This window comes from Cricetulus griseus, chromosome 4 (assembly GCF_003668045.3).
Source record: "Cricetulus griseus strain 17A/GY chromosome 4, alternate assembly CriGri-PICRH-1.0, whole genome shotgun sequence".
NCBI classification, from domain to species: domain Eukaryota; kingdom Metazoa; phylum Chordata; class Mammalia; order Rodentia; family Cricetidae; genus Cricetulus; species Cricetulus griseus.
Genome location: NC_048597.1, coordinates 190,153,120 through 190,175,762, shown reverse-complemented (window position 1 = coordinate 190,175,762; position 22,643 = coordinate 190,153,120). Strand labels below are relative to the sequence as shown.

At 36.3% G+C, this 22,643-nt stretch overlaps 1 pseudogene; it reads right to left on the bottom strand.

Annotated features, from left to right (window-relative positions):
* Positions 1-307: 307 nt before the first annotated feature.
* Positions 308-634, bottom strand: LOC100756833 (annotated as a pseudogene).
* Between the last annotated feature and the right edge of the window lie 22,009 nt (positions 635-22,643).

Here is a 22,643-nt window from a genome sequence, read left to right as displayed (position 1 = left end):
TCTACTTGGGAGTTTACTTATTTTTGTCTCCTTCTTGATACACTGTCTTGAGCCCTTGGGTTCCTCTATGACGGCATTCCATGTGTTGGCCTCTGATGTCTCTAGGAAGGTGATGCTGGTGATCTTCCCTGACAATTTCAATCACAACTCAGGCAGTAGCATTTGGATTCAGGATCCACCCCTGTTTGGATTCTCTCTCTCTCCTCTCTCTCTCTCTCTCTCTCTCTCTCTCTCTCTCTCTCTCTCTCTCTCTCTCTCTCTCTCTCTCTGAGGTGAGTTTCTTTTATTGTGATTTTATTGTCTCCATAACAAGAGCAGCTTAGAACTGGATCACTTGGCCCTTTCTCTTCTTATCACCTCCCAGTTCAAAATGCTTGCATTTCTTAATAGCCAGCATCCTCTTAGATCTGCAGTTGGGCTCAACACACTCAAGCCTCAGTACAATCTTCTTAGTTTTACCCTTTTTTCGGAAAATAGGCTTAGTCTGCCCACCATAGCCACTCTGTTTCCTGTCATAACGCCGCTTTCCCTGGGCATACAAAGAATCCTTGCCTTTCTTGTAGTGTGTCCACTTTATGGGGTTGGTGCTTGCCACATTTCTTGCAGTCCGGCGGGTCTTAGGAATGTTCACCATGTTGGCGGAGGCAAGGCCAGGGACTCTCTTAAAGTGAAAGGTTATATAGTGACTAAAGAATGTCATTTCTTGGTGGGTATTTCCGTAGGCTTTAAAACTGTGTGTACCTATTGTACTCACAACACTGCTTTTTAACATTATAATTTTTATTTTTTTAAAAAAAAAACGTTTTGTTTTACATATAAATCCCAGTTCCCTCTCCCTTCCTCTTTCCCCCACGGATAGTAAGGCCTTCCATGAGGGAATCATCAGTCTGTCTCATCATTTGGGGCAGAGCCTAGGCCCTCCCCCATGTATCTAGGCTGAGAAAATAACCCTCCATGGGTGAATGGGCTTCCAAAGTCCATTTGTGCACTAGGGATACATACTGGTTCCATCACCAGAGGCCCAATAGACTTCCTGGGCCTCCTAATTGTCATCTATTTCAGGGGCCCTGGGTCTGTCCTATGCTGGTTCCCCAGATGTCTGTCTGGGGTCCGTGAGCTCCCACTTGCAGAAGTCAGCTGTTTCTGTGGGTTTCTCCAGCATGATCATGACCCCTTTGCTTATCACTCCTCCCTCTCTGCAACTGGACTCCAGGAGTTAGGCTCAGGGTTTAGCTGTGGGTGTCTGCTTCTGCTTCCATCAGCTACTGGATGAAGGCTCTAGGATGGCATTTTAGGTAGTCATCGATCTCATTATAAGGGAAGGGCATTTGAGGTAGCCTCTCCACTATTGCTTAGATTCTTGGGGTCATCCTTGTGGATCTATGGACATTTCCCTAATGCCAGATTTCTTTTTACACCTATAATGGCTCCCTCTATTAAGGTATCTCCTTTCCTGCTCTCCTCTGTTCTTTCCCCACCTCAATCTTCCTCAGGCCTCATGTTCTCCTCTGGCCTCCTCTTTCTCCTACTTCCCTCCCACCCACCCCCTCATGCTCCCAATTAGTTCAGTTCTTTTCCCCTTCTCTTTGTGACCATGTATGTCTCTCTTAGGGTAATTCTTATTTCCTAGCTTCTCTGGAGGCCTGAACTGCAGGCTGGTAATCCTTTGCTCTATGTCTAATATCCATACATGAGTGAGTAAATACCATGGAAAAACAAAAGAGCCAGGATAACACAATGCTATTTTTAGCAAATGACTCCCATCCTTGATCATTAGAATAATTCACCAAAAGAAGTGACATATACAAATTTCCCAATCTCCACTTATGGATCAGTTAGATGTGACAATGAGATTGTGATAAGCTGCAAGAATCTAGAGAAGCCCTTTGTAGAGATGGATGTAGATCACAGCTATATAACCTCAAGTGTTGACTTTCTTCCTTTTTCCATGAATGTGTGTCACGTGAAAAATGCATAAATGTAATCATGAGAAAATTGTCACATCTGAATATGTCAGAATCAACACAAATCAGTGTGTACTTCAATACAAATACAATATGGATCTGACACAAATATTCACCAGTAAGAACTTAAACAATAGAAGGCACAGACTGTGTGTGAGGTTTGATAGGACCAATTTCACTGAATGTAAATGACACAAATTCTCATAGTTATGTTTTCAGGCCTGTTTTAGACACTAGAAAACAAAGTCTATAAATCTCTGGGATTCAAGACTTGCCATTTTGATTTGAGCACAGTTAAAACAGCTAAACATGCTTATTGGCTAAATTGACCAAGGTTTTCTTTTGCCTTTGGGACCATATTGCTTATTGTCGGTATCATCTGATGTTAGATTTTTTTCATCACTGCTGTTTTTGTTCAACTCCCTGATGCTCTTAGCTCTGTGTTTGTCAATTCTGGAGTATTAATTCTTACTAGCTTGTTTTGACACTTGTCTGTGCACTGGTTTCTCAATTTGTAAGCCACAAAGAACAGGGTTTCTTGGTTACATGAGAAAATTAGCTTGTATTACATCTGTTTTTAGAATCTAGAAGAAAACCTATATGTCTCAGTATCCGTATGCTGTGCAACGTTTTCTGAAAAGTATGTATAAAGTGGACTGGGAGAGAATGGTAAACCTGTTATTAAACCATTTGACTTTATTACAGGAAAATAATGAAAACTGGGGCTCTTGCTGTTTAGTCTTAATATCCAAAGCAGTGAGTTTCTGAGCCAGTCGTGCCAGAGCACAATATAAATAATTCCCTTTAGATAGAATGCTGAACAAGATAATGACATTAAAATTGGACATTTTGTATTATAATTCTTGAATCAAAATTGAGACCTACACCATCCATAGGCACTGTTGAAAGTTACTGACACATTTTGTAATGCAAAAGTTTACATGTAGGTATATAACTAAAGATACCTTTACATAATACAAACATATATTGCATTTATGTGCACGAATATATTTATTCTAAAATTTAGGCTTCTCTTAATAGGAGAGAAATCATATGTCATGTCAAGCATTAACATAACTTTAAATCAATGTGTTTATTGTCTTAAGAAAAAATAAAGGTCTTCTTATGTTTCTAAGGAACTAGGAAAATAAAATTAAAATGTTTATCAGGAGAGTAAATGATAGGTTAAAATAAATTCAATAAATTAAAGGGGTAATTCTTAAATTAAAAGTACTAAAATATGTGACTATTTAATACTAATTTATCCTCTTAGAAATTGAGAATCAACTAGTCCTTTAGTGTCATCAGAAGTGTGTTTGAGTGGCTATCTCAATCTGGCTGTGTGATGTTTTAACTTGTGAGTTCATTACAATAAAATGATTTTATAGTTTTAAAAATCTCTTTTTTAATTCAGTATCAAGTTGAATAGGCAAAAATAATATGAAAATCTCCAGTGCCGAGTATTATTATCTAATCTCTACATGTAAAGAAACTAATATTCTTACCTTGTCTGTTCTCTTGAGCATCGTTGCTCTTGTTTGCTGATCACAAGAGAAGCTCACAAAGAGAAGATGGGATTTAAAACCAGCTGTTTGATTTCCTGGTTGTCACATATTGGGATATACACATAACTTGTCAAAACCCTTGGCACACACATTGATCACAAACACATGTGCACCACTTTGTTGTTAAATTGTGATTCTCCCACAGACAAGGAGAGAATTACATAAATCTTATGAAAAAGAGAAGGTTAAAAAAGAAGACATGTGAAGCAGGCTTGCTTCTAATTTAAATAAAAAATTTAAACAAATCTTACAAACACAAAAAAAGAAAAAGAGAAGGATCTGTTACAATAAATTATTATCTGTTATAACTTTAAGCAAAACTAAGATTTTTCCACCTTTTAACTCCTTGTGTGGCACCTTCTTGATGTGGATAAACACTGAACAATTTTTTTCACCATCTTTGCTTGATTCAGGTAGTACTAATCTCCCTTAAAAAATTAGAATATCTTATTTGTATGTTTTCTATAATAGAGATAAGTTCATATTTTCAGAGAATGATACTAAATAGATGCAAAGGAAAAAAAAGCCAAAACATCTCTTTTATAAAAGATATAAAGATAAAATATTCTACCATCTTAAAATGAAATTTTCAAATTAAAAACATAACCACGTGTGGATATTTCATGATAATTCATCCTTTAGAGACTAAGAATCAACCAGTCATTTGTGACATTTGAAGTGGTTATTTCAGAAAGAGTATTTACAAGTCCATGTCTCATAGCACCGTATTTGCCACTTGTTAATAGTATCTTGCAGTTATGATTTGATGTTCCTTCTCATTTAAATGTTCAGTCTCTCACTTGAGTCTAACCTGTGTGTTAGACAAGACCTAGGCAATGAATTCCATTTTTATGTAGGGTGTGGTTTAGACAAGATAAAAAGCTGCTTCTAGAGTATACAATGCACAGGTGGGTTTCTTTAACCAACTTCTGACACATCCATGGGTTAAAGTTGTTTTTACTTTTACCAATATGGCTTTAAAACCCTCTAGAGCAGCAGGCACCAGCATCCAGCAATAAGACAACTATTGAAAAATGTGGGCAAATCTCAGTTTATTCTCCTTGAGTAAATCTTCCAGTTATTTTTCACATCTAAAATGTGGTTCTGAAACTTCTCTAAGATGTTTCCCATGAGTTCCAGTAATGTAGCTGTCAACACTCTACAATACCAGCTTTGTCCTCTATAGTCAAGATGAGGTTCAAAAGCAGATGGGTTGTAACCTACTCAAGACAACTTGGATCATTTCCCTAAGTCAACAGCACTCAAAAAGCTGCATTACTGACCCATTGCATTAAAATGATTGAGAAAACCTCAAATCCAACCTACTTGGGTAACATAGCTATGCCAGCCCCTGTATTCATTCTTACTTTTCCTCTCCATCATAAAAATCTAGGTCTCTTTTTGATACTAGTATAAAACCATTTCCAAGCTCCCCAGAATGGCATTCCACATGGTAACTTGAGTAGAGAGAAAGCAATGGAAGAGAAATTATTCATGCTTCAAACTAACCTCCCACCCTGCAATTGAGGCTTTGCTCAAGATCCTACAGAAAGAGATGCATTCACGATCTTGTGTGGTCCCCTGTTGGCAGGGACCAAAGGAAAAAGGAGGCAATGAATGAACCACCCGGGGCAAGCATACAGAAGTAAATGCAACCATGACACCACCACTTCAGTCCTCACACTCCCTTCTGTTCTAATGCATGCTCTTTTAAGTCTAATGATTTGTTCTTGGCCAAAATGCAACATAGTATGTTCTTTCATTCTTGAGTTTTCCATTCAGAAGAGTATGTTCTAAGCAAGATAGTTTCTATCATGAAAATAATTTGTATAGACATGTGATGAAAAGAGATAATCTAAATCTTTTTCAACTGCTCTTACACCAAAAGGGAAAACATTAAGTATGACTACATAAGAAGATAATAAACCAATCCAAAAAACGAAAGAAAAAAAAAAACACTTAGTTTTATTAGTAGCCCCAAGTGAAAATTAACCTAACAATATTTTTTATCCATCACATTGCTAAAATATAAAAACCATTGATCAGTGTTGTTTGGGGTGTAAGAACATATACTCAAATGTCTAATCAACACATAAACTGAGAAAACACTTCTGGATAGTAACTTGCAATTTTATAAAGATATTAATATGTGCAGAAGAGAATTTTTGTGCCAAATAGAATGATGCATTGTAAAAGATGGACCTTCTGATCGGGGTAGGAGTTTAGAATCCACTTAAAATACACAGAAATAGTTGTTAAATGACTTCAAGACAGATCAGGTTTATGGTATTATGATTTTAAAATAAAATTGTTGTCATTTCAAATGTATGCAGTCCACATTTTGAAGGATCTCCCATATTAGATACAGTGTTTTTAGTTTAACAATTTGATAAGTGGAATTGTCAGTATCTCTGACAATTTCATTCACATAATTTTGGTAAGATTGAAAATATTTTCATATTTATTTAACACTATAAGTTATGCTTTTGAATATTGTTGATTTATGTTGTATCACATATTTTTTTCTCTATATATAGTTGACCTTTTAGCAATTCACTGGAGCTATTTATATATTAGCAGGTAGAATCTGTTAAAACTGTTTTCTTTACTTGGTCACTGTATTTCACAATTTTCTGTCCATGCTTCTTGGCTTTTTCTCTCAAGGTGTACACCTTTTCATAATTCTTATTTTCCCATGGTTGCCTTTTCCGGTATGCACACATATACAAGCAAACATTTCTCTGCTAACATTTATGTTTGAGTCCCACACAGCCAATGAAGACCTGCCTGACAGCAATCCCTGGATGCTCCAGAAAGAAAATGGGCCACACCTCCTCAAGTACACTGGATCCAACTTGCTTCCTTTCAACTGACACTCCAGCCAGAACTTCCGGTACTAACTTCAATCAACACAAGAACTTCAATTAAGATAAGGACTTCAACCTGGACTTTCAATCAAGTATCTCCCACCAGACACGGACTGGACTCATTCAGGACTTTCATCACACTAACATTTCTTCCCACAGGACCCCACGAGGCTGTCGTCAATCCAGTTCAGCAGAAAGTAGCATGGAGACTACTACACCTACGTTCCCCACTGTTGACACCTAGTTAGGGGTAGTTTCCTATTGTTTAAGGTCTGGTTTGGAAGAAGAAGTTCAAGCTTGGACATCTCTTTTGGATGACTTTAATGTTTAGTTGGAATAGTTATAGTTAAGATGTGACATTAGTAGATTATTATAACTTTGTGTAATTCACCCTTATGATTGTTAATGATAGATAATTTACACTGTTAAGTTTTAATCCTCTTTTGGACTAAAAGGGGAATTGTAGGGGAAATATTAGCCATGCCCTCTTGGAGACTGGCACAGGTGATGCAGACCACGCACACTAAGGCATGGTCAGAGTGACATAGCAAGACTAAATATGAGGGTCGCACACAGGTGGCTCTCTCTGTTCCATGGTTCACCTGGTTGTAGGGGACTGACTCTGTCACTTGAGTACTCTCCTATTAAAACATCCGTTCATCAAACTTGCTCTGACTCCTTTGCGGTATGCATTAATTGTGTCCCACTATATTTTGGGGAATGTCCTTCTGTGTATGTTTATCTTATTGGTTGTTGAATAAAGTACTGTTGGCCAATGAAGAAGCAAGTTAGGCAGGACTAGGAGTCAAGGAGGATTATGGGAAATGTAGTAAAGGAGTCTTGTGATCCAGGCAGGAAGTGACATAGCAGGGAGACTCATATATAAGGAAGGGCAAGAAGGAAGTTGCCCCTTTCTCTCTTCTTCCTGCTCTCTGCTCTGGAGCTGCCATGTGATCCCGGCAAGAGAAGACGCCAGCAACTGGTGTCCCATAAGATAAGTTTTATGATTATGGTTGATACTTAAGACTGAGCTAATAAGTAAGAAATCCTAGTCAGTTGGCCATGCAGCATTTGTACCTAATATAAGTCTCTGTGTGTTACTTGGGACCTTAATATGGTGGTGGGTAGAACTTGGGCGGCCTGGCCAAAAGCACCCACGTGGCGGCAGGGCTCAGGAAGCTTGGAGTAAAGACTTATTGCTACACATGCAGGTTTTCAAAATTTTCTGAGGTTATATATAATAATTTCTTAATAATTTTATACATGAAACATTTAAAAATATATCCATAACACTGTTACTTTTCAACATGATTTATAACGAATATACATTTTTCTCTGCATTGGAACATTACTACGTCTTCCCACTCCATTTATTCAAAAAGTTATTCTTTTTGCCAAACAAAATAAATAACATAGATTTAATTTTTAATTCCTTAAATTTAATTCAATGAAAATTTGTTTTGATAAATATGTAAGGGCATCTTTTAAATAGAATACTTTGCTTGTGAATTGTGATTTTATGTCTGTTTATTGGTTTTGTATTTTAGTGAGTTTATAAGAACTTATAATTATATCTAGCTTTCCTTCATCTTATAGAATCTGAGAAGCCAGGTCTGCTTATCTTCCTTTCTCTGGACTTTTGTCTATACTCACACATTTTCATGTCTTCTATACTTTATGAGTTACAAAAATAATGACAAACTAAACTTTGAGAGGGAACATATTTATAATTGTTCTAGTTTCTGTAATAAAACACCTTGACAAAATCAACTTAGGGGAGAAAATGTTTATTTAGTTCACAGGTCCAGGTTACAGTATATCATTGTGAAGAAGTCTGTAGCAAGAGCTTGAGGCAGCTGGTCACATGCCCAGGAAAGAGTAGTAAGAACATGCATACATGTTTAGCACTTGGCTTGCTTGCTGTAATCTTATACAGTTATAGGCTCCAAAACCAGAGAGAGGTGCTGCCCACCTTGATGCTGAGTGTTCTCGTATCAATTAAGGCAATCAAGACAGTCCTCCACAGACATGGCTACAGACTAACATAATCTCTCATTGAGACTCTATTCTCAGGTGCTTCAAGGTTATGTGTCAAGTTAACAATTAAAATTATCCAGCACATCAATAGTTAGTCTTTCTGTATACTTCAGTGGCAGCCATCACTTGTAAAATATTTCAAAGAAATTTATAGTTGTATTTATACTAATATTTGTTAAGTCATTCATACATGAGTTTCTTTTATTGGATTTCTTCTTGTCTAATCTCATTGATGTTTTACACAGATTATTTTCTAGAAATTTCCTAATTGATTCTTGCTTAGTAAACATTGCTCATTGCATATATTACATTTGACTATTTTCTCAGTTGGGAATCAAGTTTTTTCTTAAGATAATTTTTAGATTGCTAAGTAGTTAATTATATCTAGAAATTATGGTAATACATGCTTCCGACCTCAGAAGGTTTCTAGTTCCTACATTATTTCATTGTCTAGAACTTAATAGAAAAATATTAAAGAATAGTATTTGACAGCCATTCTTACTCCTGACTTTAATAAGAAGACCCATAGTAACTTACCCTTATGCATGAAACTGTCTGATAATTGTAAAAACATAATTTTTATGGGTAATAAGAATGTTTACTCTCACAAAATCCATTGAGTTTTGGATCATGAGTAACAGTAGCATTCTATTTATTAAGTTTATTTTTGCTTTCTTCATATTTGTAGTCTTCTGCTTTCAGTTTTGTGTGTGTATGTGTCTGTGTGTCTGTGTGTCTGTGTGCATGTATGTGGGTGCGTGCGTGCCTGTGGCCTACTAGAGATTCTCATAAGAAATTACTCATGTTCCAATTAACTATATATATTAACAATAATATATATAATATATATATATGTATACCCAAAGCTAAGTAGTTTAGAAACAAACACCATTTTATTTTCTCATCACTCTGTGAATATTCATGTAGGCTATGCTAAGCTCAGTCACTGTTCTATCAGCCCCTTCTCAGCCAGTAAAGCAGTTAAAATCAATTAAAAACTTCTGGATTGAAGTGCTAAGAGAATACACTCTGCCTTTGATTATTAGTGCTGGATATCAGCTGGCCCTTCTCCATTCTATACTCTTCTAAGTCACTTTTCACATTGCTATGATATTTATAGTGGTTTGGAAGAAAATGGTCCCCTACTAGGAGATGTGGCCTTTTTGGAGGCAGTGTGTAATTGTTGGGGTAGACTTTGAGGTCTCTTATGTTCCAGCTACAACCAATGATCAGTTCACTTCCTGTTGCCTATGGATCAACATGTAGAACTCACAGCTCCTTCTCCAGAACCTTGTCTGCCTGCCTGCCACCGTGTTTCCCACCATAATGATAATGCACTGAAACTTCAAGCCACCAATGAAATGTTTTCTGTTGTTTTAAAACTACATCTAAATCTTACAATTTCCCCAATAAAAACTCAGGAATCAGATGCTGGGGTGAAAACCTGCTACCTCAGAGAGGCCATGGAGCAACCAGCTGAACTTCCTCCTTAGCTGACATCACAGAAATAAAACAGCTTCTCCTCTGTCATCCTAAACCAAAAAGACCACCAAACTTAAATTCCCTCCTCCCTACCTCCTGTGCTTCTCTATCCATTTTCCCTCTTATTCTCTATGACTACTTCCTGTCAACTAGTTGCTGTCACTGCCTCTTTACACAAGATTGATTTTATTTAATTAATGTAATCTCAGGGTTCACAGTGTGATTAAACACCCTGCAACAGTTTTCCTTTATAAAAGTTGGCTGCAATAGTGGTGTTTCTTCATGGCAATTGAAATCTTAACTAAGACAATACTTTTCCTGAAAGAAAAATACTAACATGAAATTTTCCTGCTTAAGTGCTTCGTTGTATACCTAATTTAGACATTAATCTTAAATTTCCTTAGCATGATATACAAAGTCCCTTTTGGTCTGGCCTATGGCTATCTTATTACCTAAAACTAGAAAGCTAATTTCAACATTTGAAAAAAATAAAACAGTGAGGCAATATCACCAGTGCTAGGGGGCAGGCAGAGGACTAGCACCTTAGACTTCAAAAATACCCTATTTTAAGATGACGTCATTCATCAATCCTACTAAACAACTTTTTGAAAATGAAAAGGGAGTAATATATTAATAAATAAGCCAGTAAGACATGCATGCTACAATAGTATCTGGCCATGCAAGGGAGTATCACACAAGTTTCCCTGTACTTCACAGCATACACTGCCTCACAGTATGAAAAGGAAGTTCCAAAACAGAAGGGTTGCTTTGGGCCACCACTGTCTTTGTGTCACTATGTCCTTTCCTTGTAGTATCGCAAGTGTTTTTCCAAACTCTTTTCACAGTTCTATCAAAAATGCAGCTCACACAGAGTTTCCTCCAAGATCTGAATCCTTGTATTAAGGACCATCGTTATCATACATTACCCATATCATTCATACAGAATCAGGGAAAATAAGAAATTGAATAGATGCATCGTGGTGTGTCTTTTTATAACTAGCTGAGGATTTATCTTTATATTGCCCTTTTACTAAAAGGAAAGTAACAAATTCAACTTGCAGATTTCAGGATAGGTATGACATCATTACTAGTTCTTATAAGAGTCCAAATGTACAAGACAGGAACACACAGGTAATGAACCATGTGCTGTCCTAATAGTGAGTAGTCATGGACTTGGATATTTTTATAGTATATTTTTCTTTTTTTATTTAAGTTAGAAACAAGTTTTACATGTCAATCCCAGTTCCCTTCCCCCCCCCCGCCGCCACCCATTAACCCCCAATTCCATCCCCTTTCTGCTTCCCAGGGAGGGTAAGTCCTTCCAAGGGGGATCATTAAAGTCTGTCATATCATTTGGAGCAGGGCCTAGGCCCTCCTCCATGTGTCTAGGCTCAGAGAGTATCCCTCTATGAAGAATGGGTTCCCAAAGTCCATTACTCTACTAGGGACAAATACTGATCCACTACCAGAGGCCCCATGGATTGCCCGTGTTTCCTAACTGACACCCACATTCAAGGGTCTGGATCGGTTCTATACTGGTTTCCCAGCTATCAGTCTGGGGTCCATGAGCTCCCCCTTGTTTGGGTCAGCTGTTTCTGTGGGGTTTTCCAGCCTGGTCTTGACCTCTTTGCTCATCACTCCTCCCTCTCTGCAACTGGATTCCAAAGTTTGGCTCAGTGTTTAGCTGTGGGTCTCTGCTTCTGCTTCCATCAGCTACTGGATGAAGGCTCTAGGATAGGATATAAGGTAGTCATCAATCTCATTATCAGCTCCTGAGCTAATTGGAAGAAAGAGGGAGAGGGAGTTAAGAGAAAGAGAAGGGGAGAAGAGGAGTGGAGAGGAGGACATGAGGGAGCAGGAAGATTGAGTCAGGGGAAGAATAGAGGAGAGCAAGAAAAGAGATGCCATAATAGAGGGAGCCGTTATAGGTATAAAGAGAAATCTGGCACTAGGGAAATGTTCAGAGACCTACAAGGTTGACACCAACAACAATCTAAGCAATAGTGGAGAGGCCTGGGATATTTATAAATGAAAAAATCTTCAAGCCATTACTATTTGGATTCATAGTATGTGCTATTTTGAAAGCAGATTATTCTTCTTAGTTATTGAATCCTCAGGCTTAAATGTTGAGCAATCTGGAACTACTGAACATGTCATGAACATGGGAAACAGAGCTCTATACAGGGCAGAAAGAAAACACAACAGGATGACAAACTGACTTCCATTAATTGACAAAGTATTTAAAATGTCAGCGTTGAATATAAATTGCAAGTTTTTTACTCTGTAGCTTGAGTCTTTAACTCCAATAGCAATGTATACATTTTTATACTTGAAGATTCATATATTCCATAGCATGAGATGGTTGGTCAGATGACAATTTCAAAGCTTACCAGCTACCTTTGGCCAGCTACTAATAGAAAATTAACATACAGCATTCTTATCAGATGACTGGGAACTGCCTAAGTTTTCTTTAAAACTTCTTCACAAACAAGCTCCTGGCATGAAAATGGAAAATATGTTGGGGAATGTTACTAAAATGTTAATAAAACTTGAAAACAGTATTAGAGTATAGAAAAATCACATGGGAAGATTTTGTTCTGGAAAGCAGCTTGAAGTGCTTGCTCCCGAACACTCCATGGATGATTTCCATACTCACATCTGTACTTACCATGCCAGACAAGGGCGAAAGGGAGGAAGAAAGGAATGCAAATGTCTGGAACAGAGAAGGAAAGCCTCATGTGCTGCGGGAATTTGCCTTTTACATCATACGTGCCCCAGGTATTAACTCACCCACAGACAGGCCACTGAGTGTCTCCCTTAATTATGTATTCATGTAAGAAATCATGAGCAGCCAGACATGGAGTTTTCTTCATTCTTTCCTCACAATGTTCCACAGAAACACACTGATGTAAACTTTTGATTAGAAACTACTGAAAGCAGTGTCAAATACCCCTCCATTTGTGTTCTAGATCCTTGGATTTATGCTTTCCTTTCTTCATAACAGCTCAAATCAAGGCAAAAAAAATCTATGGTATAAATAATGATTAAAATTCACTGAAGAGTAAAACTGATGTTTGTGTTTATGTAATAACTTTCCATGGAACAATGATTTTCAAATTAAGTTCTTATCTGGTCTATTATAAAATATTTTCATGGGAGAATTGCAGTTGGACAGGAGCCTCATTGTGATTAAACTCACTCAGCCCTTTCCTGTAGCATGCTGCAATCATTAGGGCTTCTGAAATCTCTTTTACAGATTTATGCAGAGGCAAGTTACAGCATGTCCAGCAGAGATTGCATGACAAAAGACAGAAATTAAACTAGGGGAACTCAAAAGCACACAGTCAGGCAGCTTGGTAGAATTAGGATATTATAGTGCTATATTGACCAATCAGGTAGCATCAGAACCCTCTATTTTTTTCAGTATTACTTTAGGATCTGTGATAGAGTAAATTTCCAAATATTTCTGAATAAAATTATTGCTTACAAAATAATGAAAAATTAGTATTCCTATTATGATTCATATTTCATGGAAGTTAATTGATAATAGATACACCCATGAAAGGTAGTAAAATTATATTTAAATTTATAAATGTTGCTGTATTAATGTTTTTGTAGCCTAAAATTTAGATGATGCTTGTTATTTTGCCTTTTTGAGGTAGATCTCATGCAGCCCAAGCTAGCCTCAACTCCCTATTTATCCAAGGCTGTCCTAGAGCTCCAGAAATTCTCCAGTTTCCACTTCCCAAGTACTAAGATTATAGGCATGAGCCACTGTGCCTGAATCATTAACAAACCTTTTCACCTTTGTTACATTTTATCATGTAGACAAAGCCAAAATTTGATTATTAATTTTAGCGCATTAGATAAAAATAAAGAAGTGAAATTATATCAAACTTTTGTAGCTGAAATATGTCATAAACTTTTCCAGTCTTTTAGAATTTATTAAATTTATTAATTTCCCATTCATTTATCAAAACTGAAAACATCAAGTAATGAAAACGAACACATAGAATTTATAATTAAATTGACTGGTACAAAACAGATAACTTTACTTGATCTTAGTTAAAAAGCCAAGAAATAATTTTATAACTAAATCGAGAGGAGAAATTTAAAACTAGATAATAGAAAAACATACTAAAAATGGTAACCAGTATTCTCAAGAAGGCACGATAAAGTGTAAAATTTGGTTCTTAAAAACAAGAAACCACGTAAAACAGAACCCAACATCTATGTCCTTTTCCTCATTGGCACACAGTTGGCCTGTGTTCCCACTCCCTTTGGAATTAGAGTAGCCTTGTGTCCTAATCTTGACCAGTGAAGTGTGACCCACAGATGTACCTTCACCATGCCAGCCAGGGTTTGTTTTCACAGTGTCCTATGCTCAATCCCTATTCCATACATACATGTTCCCCCTGAATGGGGGGACTTTGCTCTGGGATTCAAATGAGCATAGACCTGCAAGTTCAGAAGAATAGATTTACAAAAGACTAGACAAAAGTGACCAATAGCCAAGACTACCAACATGGATATTATGTGAATAAAACTATCTGCATGAATGTGTTAATATATAAATATAAATAATTTTATTAAGACAGTGATATTGTTTAGTTTTCATAATAGCTAGTGCTACTCATTATTACTGATGTAATAAGTAGAGAAAATTATCCAAATGTTAATAATTTTCTACCAATACATATGCATAGGTAATTGAAAGAATCTGAAAATGCTCTGTGGGGTGTAAAAATGTCAGCTTCCTGGTGTTTTTCTGAGCAGTTGTATAAGAGATTAACCTCTGGGTTAAGGAAGAGCACATGTATTTCCTGTACATTGCTTTAGAAGTACTCATATATGTACAACTATTTCTCAGTAGAGGATTTTTTAACTCTTAAGTTCAGGATGCAAAGAATGTGTTAAGTGTAAAAAAGGAAAGAAAAAAACAAGCATTGTATATGCTTATATATCATGAATATCTATGTACAACATAGACAATGGCAAATGGAAATCCATGTTTAATTCTGATTGTGAGATTTGTATAAAGAGTAGAAGGTATTACATGTTGAAGTATTCGTTGGTAACAATGACTTAGTGATGAAGCTATCAATGTGGTTTGAAAATGTGAAGGAAGATATATTGAGTTAGCTTCATGAAAAGCTTAAAGTTAAAAAAGGGAAAATAGTTAGTAATATTAAATATTTTCCACTTCAATCCACAGCATGTCCTTTATATATTATATACTCCCAAGGGAACTGGATGCAAATTCACCCATTCCTTGATCAAGAGATTTATTGTATGCAGAAGCAGAAAAACAGCATAGTCAATAGCTCTAATTTAACTTTGTCTAGATTACTTTTTAACAAAAGTCACCTGTAAATTTTAAGGTATATTGTTGAAAACAAATGCTGTAGAAGAATCCTCGCTGTGGTTAGATATACCATGCTTTGTGTATTAGAGAAAGATGAGATATGGTGCTAAGACTTTGACAGTTCTTGTCAATGTTGCCTCAAGGTGTTGTATGCCATCTCTTCATGACATGCTGCTTTGATATAGGAAACAGGGCATCACTGAAGGCTGCAGCAGAGTGCCTGTCTCTTATTACATGGTGTATAAGGAAGTGTGTCAACCTCATGAATCAGCAAAGCAAGAAATTACAAGTTGAGAAATTTCTTATGGCAATAAAATAATACAGCAATACAAAAAAGTGACAGCTAACACATAAATCATATAAAGATTTAGCATAGAAATTTGATATTTCATAACTTTACAGTAGTAAATCCCAGAAAATGCATCAGCTAGGATGAAGGCTAACTCTACCAGTGATAGGTTAGTCAGGCTGATGCTACAGCTCCTCCATCATTGGGAGATAAGAATAGAATCACATCTCTGTGGTTGTTACTCTCCTCAAGACCTCCACCCCAAGTCCAATTATGAGAAAGCCCAAACTGAGGGCAAGGGCACTTGCTCAGAATAATCAATGTCCTCAAAATAAGCAAAGAGTGAGAAGTGTCACAGAGAAGAGAATGGGGAAATATGGTAACTGAATCTTTATCTATGGGAACAAAAAAGACACTGAGAAAAACTACAGAAGTCAGGCAGTGGTGGTACACACCTTTAACCAAAGCACTTAGGAGACAGAGGCAAGCAGATCTCGGTGAGTTTGAGGCCAGCCTGGTCTATAGATCGAGTTCCAGGACAGCCAGGATTACAAACACAATGCCTGTCTTGAAAAACCAAACCAAACAAACAAAAAACCTGCTTAAATATGAATACTTATAAATGTATGTGTACACACACACACACACACACACACACACACAAGTTTTGATACGAGTGCGTTCAGTGCTCCCACAAGAACATAGAATGACAAAGATCACAATACCAGGCAGGAGAAATCTTTAGAATGGTTGGTTAGAGTAACTGTAAAAACTATTAACACCAATGAAGACCAGCATGGTAAGATATCCATAAAGGGGTAGTTGATGGCATTAGCATGTTAGTGGTAACCAACAGCTGTCCAATTGGACTTAAAGCCTACTAAGAATGCCAGAAACCATACCTGGTACTGGAAACCTACCCGACTTCCCAGGACTAGTGAGGTCATGGACCTTAGAAGAGAATCATTTGCCTACCACTACTTCATTAGACCAGAATAATTACTAACTACCTGATAAATATTATCCTTTATTCACAGATAAGTATAGCTACCACCCCTCATTTAAAAAATAAAAAGCATCTCTTTACAGCAAATGGAGATCATCACAGAAAACCACAATGGAACACAATGCAGAGATCAAGGACTCACAGGGAGCTCAGCCCTAACAATACATCTACTATCCAGTTCCTGCTCTAGGTTCAGGAAACATTGAGAAATAGAAGAAAGTCTGTAAGAGTCAGAATACCAAAAGTCTGCAGTGAAATAGTCTCTCCTAGAAATGGCTGCATAGACATGACCCAGGCAATGGGTAATGTGGATAGACATGCTAATACAGAAAGGGAGAAATCTCATGGGTCACACTACTAGAAAAGGAACTATTGGCAACTGATGATTGCAGAGAGAGAGAGAGAGAGAGAGAAGAGAGAGAGAGAGAGAGAGAGAGAGAGAGAGAGAGAGAGAGAGAGAGAGAGAGAGAGAGAGTTAGCTTTCTCAGGCCTCCTAATTGATTTTTCCAGCACAAAGTGGTCATCCCTGAAACCATAGACACAAAAACAAAACAAACAAACAAACAAAACAGACTCAACGGGTTGTATTTTTATATATCTTTCACATACATACATACATACATACATACATACTACATACATACATGCAGAACACTAATAATAAAAAAAGCTATCAATTTGAGAATGGGGACTGATATGGAAGAAGGTTGGAGGAGGGACTCTGGAGGAGCTGGAGGGAAGAAACGGAAGAAGGAATGTGATATCATTATACTTTAATGTAAAATGTATGAAATTAAAAACTATAAATAACCTCAGAAAACAATTTTAAACATGTGCAATGACTAATTACCTGTGACCAAAGTACCTTTATAATATAACTTCTTAACTACAAGGGAAGCTGGTTGAATAAAAGGCGCAGGAGAACACCTGGGACAAACTTGGCAAAGTTCTGTAAATATAAACTGAAAAACCAAAACAATTTTTAGTCCCACCTGGCTGGTGTTCCTGAAGACAGTAGGTTCACTGATTCCTTTTTTACCAACTTGACACAAGCTACAATCATCAGTAAAAAGGGAACCGCAATTGAGATAATGCTTCCGTAAGACTGACCTGTAGACAAGTCCGTAGGGAATTTTCTTGACCGGGGATTGGAGTGGGAGAACCACACTGGGCAGTACCGCTCCTGAGTGTGTAGGTGGTCCTGGACTGTTTAAGAAAGCAAACTGAGCAAGGTCGCGTGGAGCAAACAAATAAGCAGTTTTCCTTCATGGTCTCTGCTTCATTTCCAGGCTCTGCTTCGAGTTTCTGCACTGACTTTCCCTCATAGTGGATTGCAGGCTATAATGTTAAATAAGTCATTTTCTTTTTAATTTGCTTTAGATAATGTTGCTTATCACAGCAATGAAAGCAAACTAAGACGGTAGGATAAAAGTATTGTCCAATTTTCTTCTTAATTTTACATAAAATTTTAACAATTAGCATAGCAATTGGAAACAAAAGCAGTGTCATTTGAGGGTTCTTTTTTTTTAATCTTAAAAATCCAACTATTTAATTACAAAGGCTTTCATTTTTCTGCTTAAGAATTTTCACAAATAATGACAACCAAGTACCGCTAACAATTTTCTTAGACCATAAGACCTGGAAATCATTTCTTTGCTCATATAATACGAGTTAGAAAGCAGGAGTAAAGCATTTTGTATTCTGACAAGGAATCCCTCTGAGACTGGGAAGGTTCTTGTCCCAATGAAAGATTTGATGGACATTTAGTACTGCAGCATACAGAGGAAAGGGTTTAGTCTATTGCACTTACTAAATGAAAGCTCAGATGAAGTTGAGCAAAACAGAATTTGCCTCAAGAATTTCAAAATCATAAAATTTGTTCTGAACATCTTTAATGAAATACTACTCATATAATTGATGTGTGATCAAAATGTTAGGTCTAAACCCTTTCATTAAGTTCTGATTTGTGTTCAAAAACATATTTGTGTGTCTCCATTCTTAGCAACCGAGGAGTAACAGTATTTCAAATGTTATTTTAATCTGGTTGGCTGCTGATTCCATCAAAATTTCAAAAGATGAAGAACTGTAACCCTTTTAGGCAGAGTGTGCTGGGTTCCATGGGAAGGTTTTAGCAACTTTGTGTCCACAGGCAGGCAGTAAATATTCTGTCTGCCCAGAACTTTGCAGTCTCTGCCAAAATTAAAATGCTAGTGTTTATAGAACTGAAAGATGGTTTGATTATAGCTTCTAGCATTACAAGGCAAGTCTTTAAAGAATTTCCATCAAAAATACCTTTAATTATAAAATATAAAAAGCAATGAGATAATTCTTATGAGAATACACACATGAAATTGATGAGAGGCATTTTAATATAATGAGAAACAATAATTAAGACATGTGCTTTCTAAAACTTCCTGCCAAGAATATTTTTTATTTATCCAGTGTAGATGTCTGATGGTGACAATTTAAGTGTGCTAGTAAACAAGTCAAAAAGTCATTAAAAAGAAAACTGTTCAAGACCATGCTGCTTCCTTATAAATGGATACTATTGTAGCAGATGGGCAACTCTAGATTAGGATTTGATAAACAATTTTCATTATAAAAAACTTTCCAGTGTCAAACAGACTAATTGTTTTTGTACACATAAAACTCATTTATTAAATTAATGAGCATAATTGAGACAACACTAACTTATTTCTGCTCTTTGTGTATTATGGGAATATTTGATTCCACCACTAAATTAGAATTTCTTCTCTTTATTAAGTATACTTCTTGTCTTATTCACAGTGGAGAATCTCAGATAATCATCCTGATAAAGAATTCATCAATAGTGTATGACAGTGAAATTCTAAATATTTTAAACATTTCAGAAGTGTTATTGGTGTGTCTAAATGTCACATTATCATGGGTTCTGATTGGTGTGACTGGCAAGTAGGTGTATACACATTGAGTATTGTATGTCTCAAGTAGGTCAGGATCTTTCTGAAAATGAGGTTTGGTTCTAATTACATTTTGGTCTTCAAAAGCATTGGTTTATAGCCAGGAGCAGACTCTTGTGGTTTGAATATTAAACGCACTATGTCTAGACTATTGGTCTCCATCTCCTAGTGCTGTTTGAGATGCTTGTAGGACCATTAAGTGAAGTCTCTCTGGAAGAAGACGGCCATTGGGGTTGTCATTAAGTTTCTAAAGCCTTGCTTCATGTCCTGATCACTCTCTGCTTCCTGTTCCAACAAAATGTGAAATGACGAATACCAGCTACAGATTTTTGCCAATACAATGAGATATAACCCTCAAATTGTAAGTCAAAACAAACCCTTCTTCCACAAAAAATATAAATAATTAAACCATTGATACAACACCATCCTGAAATATAGGACATTCTGTAGTGGTTCAAATAGGAATGCCTCCCATGGGCTTATATATTTAAATCCTTGGCCATTAGAGAATGGCATTACTTGACAGGGATTAGGAGGTGTGGCCTTATTGAGGAAGTGTGTCACTGTGGGTGGGCTTTGGGCTTTCAAATACTCAAGCTAGACCCAGTGTGTCTTTTTTTCCTGCAGCCTTTGGATCTGAATGTAGAACTCTCAGCTAGTTTCCAAGCTAATTTCCATCCCCATGACTACCTACTTCCTACCATATTGACAATGGAATAAACCTCTGAACTGTAAGCCAGCCCCAATTAAATATTTTCCTTTCTGAGTTACCATTGCTATGGTATCTCTTCACAGCAGTAAAACACTGGCTAAGACATACTCAATTACAATATTGCAAAAGAAGTAGACAGAAGCAAAGTTGTATCACAATATGAAAATAATGTCAGATGGTATACAATCCATAATACAAAATCAGTAGAGCCAGAAATAAAACATAGATATAAATATACTTTGTTCCTTATTTTCTTATGTTATTTAATAAATGTAAAATTAAATGAAGTCATATTTGTACCAATGTATTATTGCCATTATAATATATAGACAGGCAAATGTAAAATAATTCAAAAATGAAAACAGCAGAGAAACCCTGTCTCGAAAAACCAAAAAAAAAACAAAAACAAAAATGAAGACAGAGCATAAAACTATATAGAAATTTGATGGGGAATGAACTGTGTATGTTTATCTTATTGATTGTTAAATAAAATACTGCTTGGCCAATGGCTAGGATTCCTCATCTGTTAGCTCAGTCTCAATTATCATAAATCTATATATTTTATAAGACTTATCTTATCAGACACCTTGTTGGCATCCCTCCTGGTCGGTGGATCACATCGTGCTGCTGGAGCAGGAGCGGAGGGGAAAAGAGAGGGCCCTTCCTGTTTCTCCTTCGCTTAAATATGTGTCTCCTTGCTATGTCACTTCCTGTCTGGATCACCACTTCTCTACTACATTTCCCAGAATCCTCTTTGACTCCTAGTCCCGTCTACTTGCTGTCTCATTGGCCAAACAGTATTTTATTTAACAATCAATAAGATAAACATACACAGTACATTCCCCATCATCTCCTCTTTTCTGTCTAAATAAAAAGAAGCATAACTTATCTTTTATAAAACTGAAGAAAACTATAACCATAACTATCTGTCTTTAACTTTATCAAAGACCACAGAAGGATAATATATGAACTCTAGAATTGACAGAGACATCTTGCTACCTGGACAGTCACCCAAAATTTCTCTGTAAAGTTGGGGCATCCATCTTCAGCCCATAGGCCACAGTGTGTCTGGCACACTTCTCCATTTCAACAGGAACCCTTTAGTATTGTCTTGTTTTGTAAGTTCAGCAGTCACTTTTTTGTGGGTCCTGTATGTCCAGTTTATACAGCAACAAACAATCCAGGCAAGAGTAGTTTCTTGCCCAAATGGCTAATCTTGCCATGTTGAAAGCAAACTCCATAATGAGTTTCTTCAATGCCCATCCTCCTTTCTGACGTAATTGGTGTGCCAGGAGCAGTTGTGTCTTACTGCCAAGAAAAACCCTAAACCATTTAAATGTCATATTTCTGTAGGTCTTTGAAAGGTTTGAAGACTACCTATCCATCTCAAATATATCTCTATATATCTAGAAAACCTAACTAACCTAATTATAAGTTCTGACTACTATAGGTAAAAGATCTGTATAAACACAATACCTAAACAAGAGGAGACATATACATACATATCACAAAATTGACCTTAAAGTTGTATCAATAAATGAAAATCTATACCAATGCAAAGTATTCATTCCTATATCCTATTCCCCTTTTCTTTCTTTAAAAGGAGATTGACTTTGCTCATTATCATTTATAACTAACCCCATTTAAATAAAAATAAACATTTATAAACAATATTTGGGAATATGGGTGTCATTCTTTCTAAACTGCTTCCTGCTGATTGGGGGTGATGTTCATACCATTAGGATCATGATAAAACATAAAAACCCGACCAAGTCCTTGTTTTTGTAGTCTGTAAGGCTGTATCATCTCAGCTTTAGGGGGTCTTGCTTGATCAAACCATATTAGTCTGGAAGGAATCAACAGCTTTTGATTTTCTGTGGAAATACAAGTAAAAACTTTATTTCTAAGTAGCCTGTCCTTAAATTTAAATTTTGAAGTCAAAGCATTTTTAAAATGTAGAAGTTGGATTAATTTAGCAGCATTTATAATCAAATGTGTTTTAGCAATAGTAATTCTTTCCTCAACTATCAAACATATATATATATATATATATATATATATATATATATATAATTTCCAGACAGTTGTTATAAATCTGAAATTGAGCTGAATAAGGCAAAACATATATACCTGTACATATAGCATAGTGTGTCCTGCAAAGTGTGCAAAGACAAAATTCACTGAAATAAGCTTTCCACCAAGAAAAGGCGAAATTAAGAACTTATTTTTATAATTGTGTTCAAATTTAGTCTTCATTTCCCAAAGGTAACTGAATAATATTTAAAAGTGTTTACCCTTGATTAATTGGCCAGAAGAACCACTAAGTTATAGTCATCTTCAGAGTTTATGTCATCTTTGGCAAGTTGATGCGCCTTACAGAACAGTATAATTTGAATTCTATTACTTATTTTTCTTAT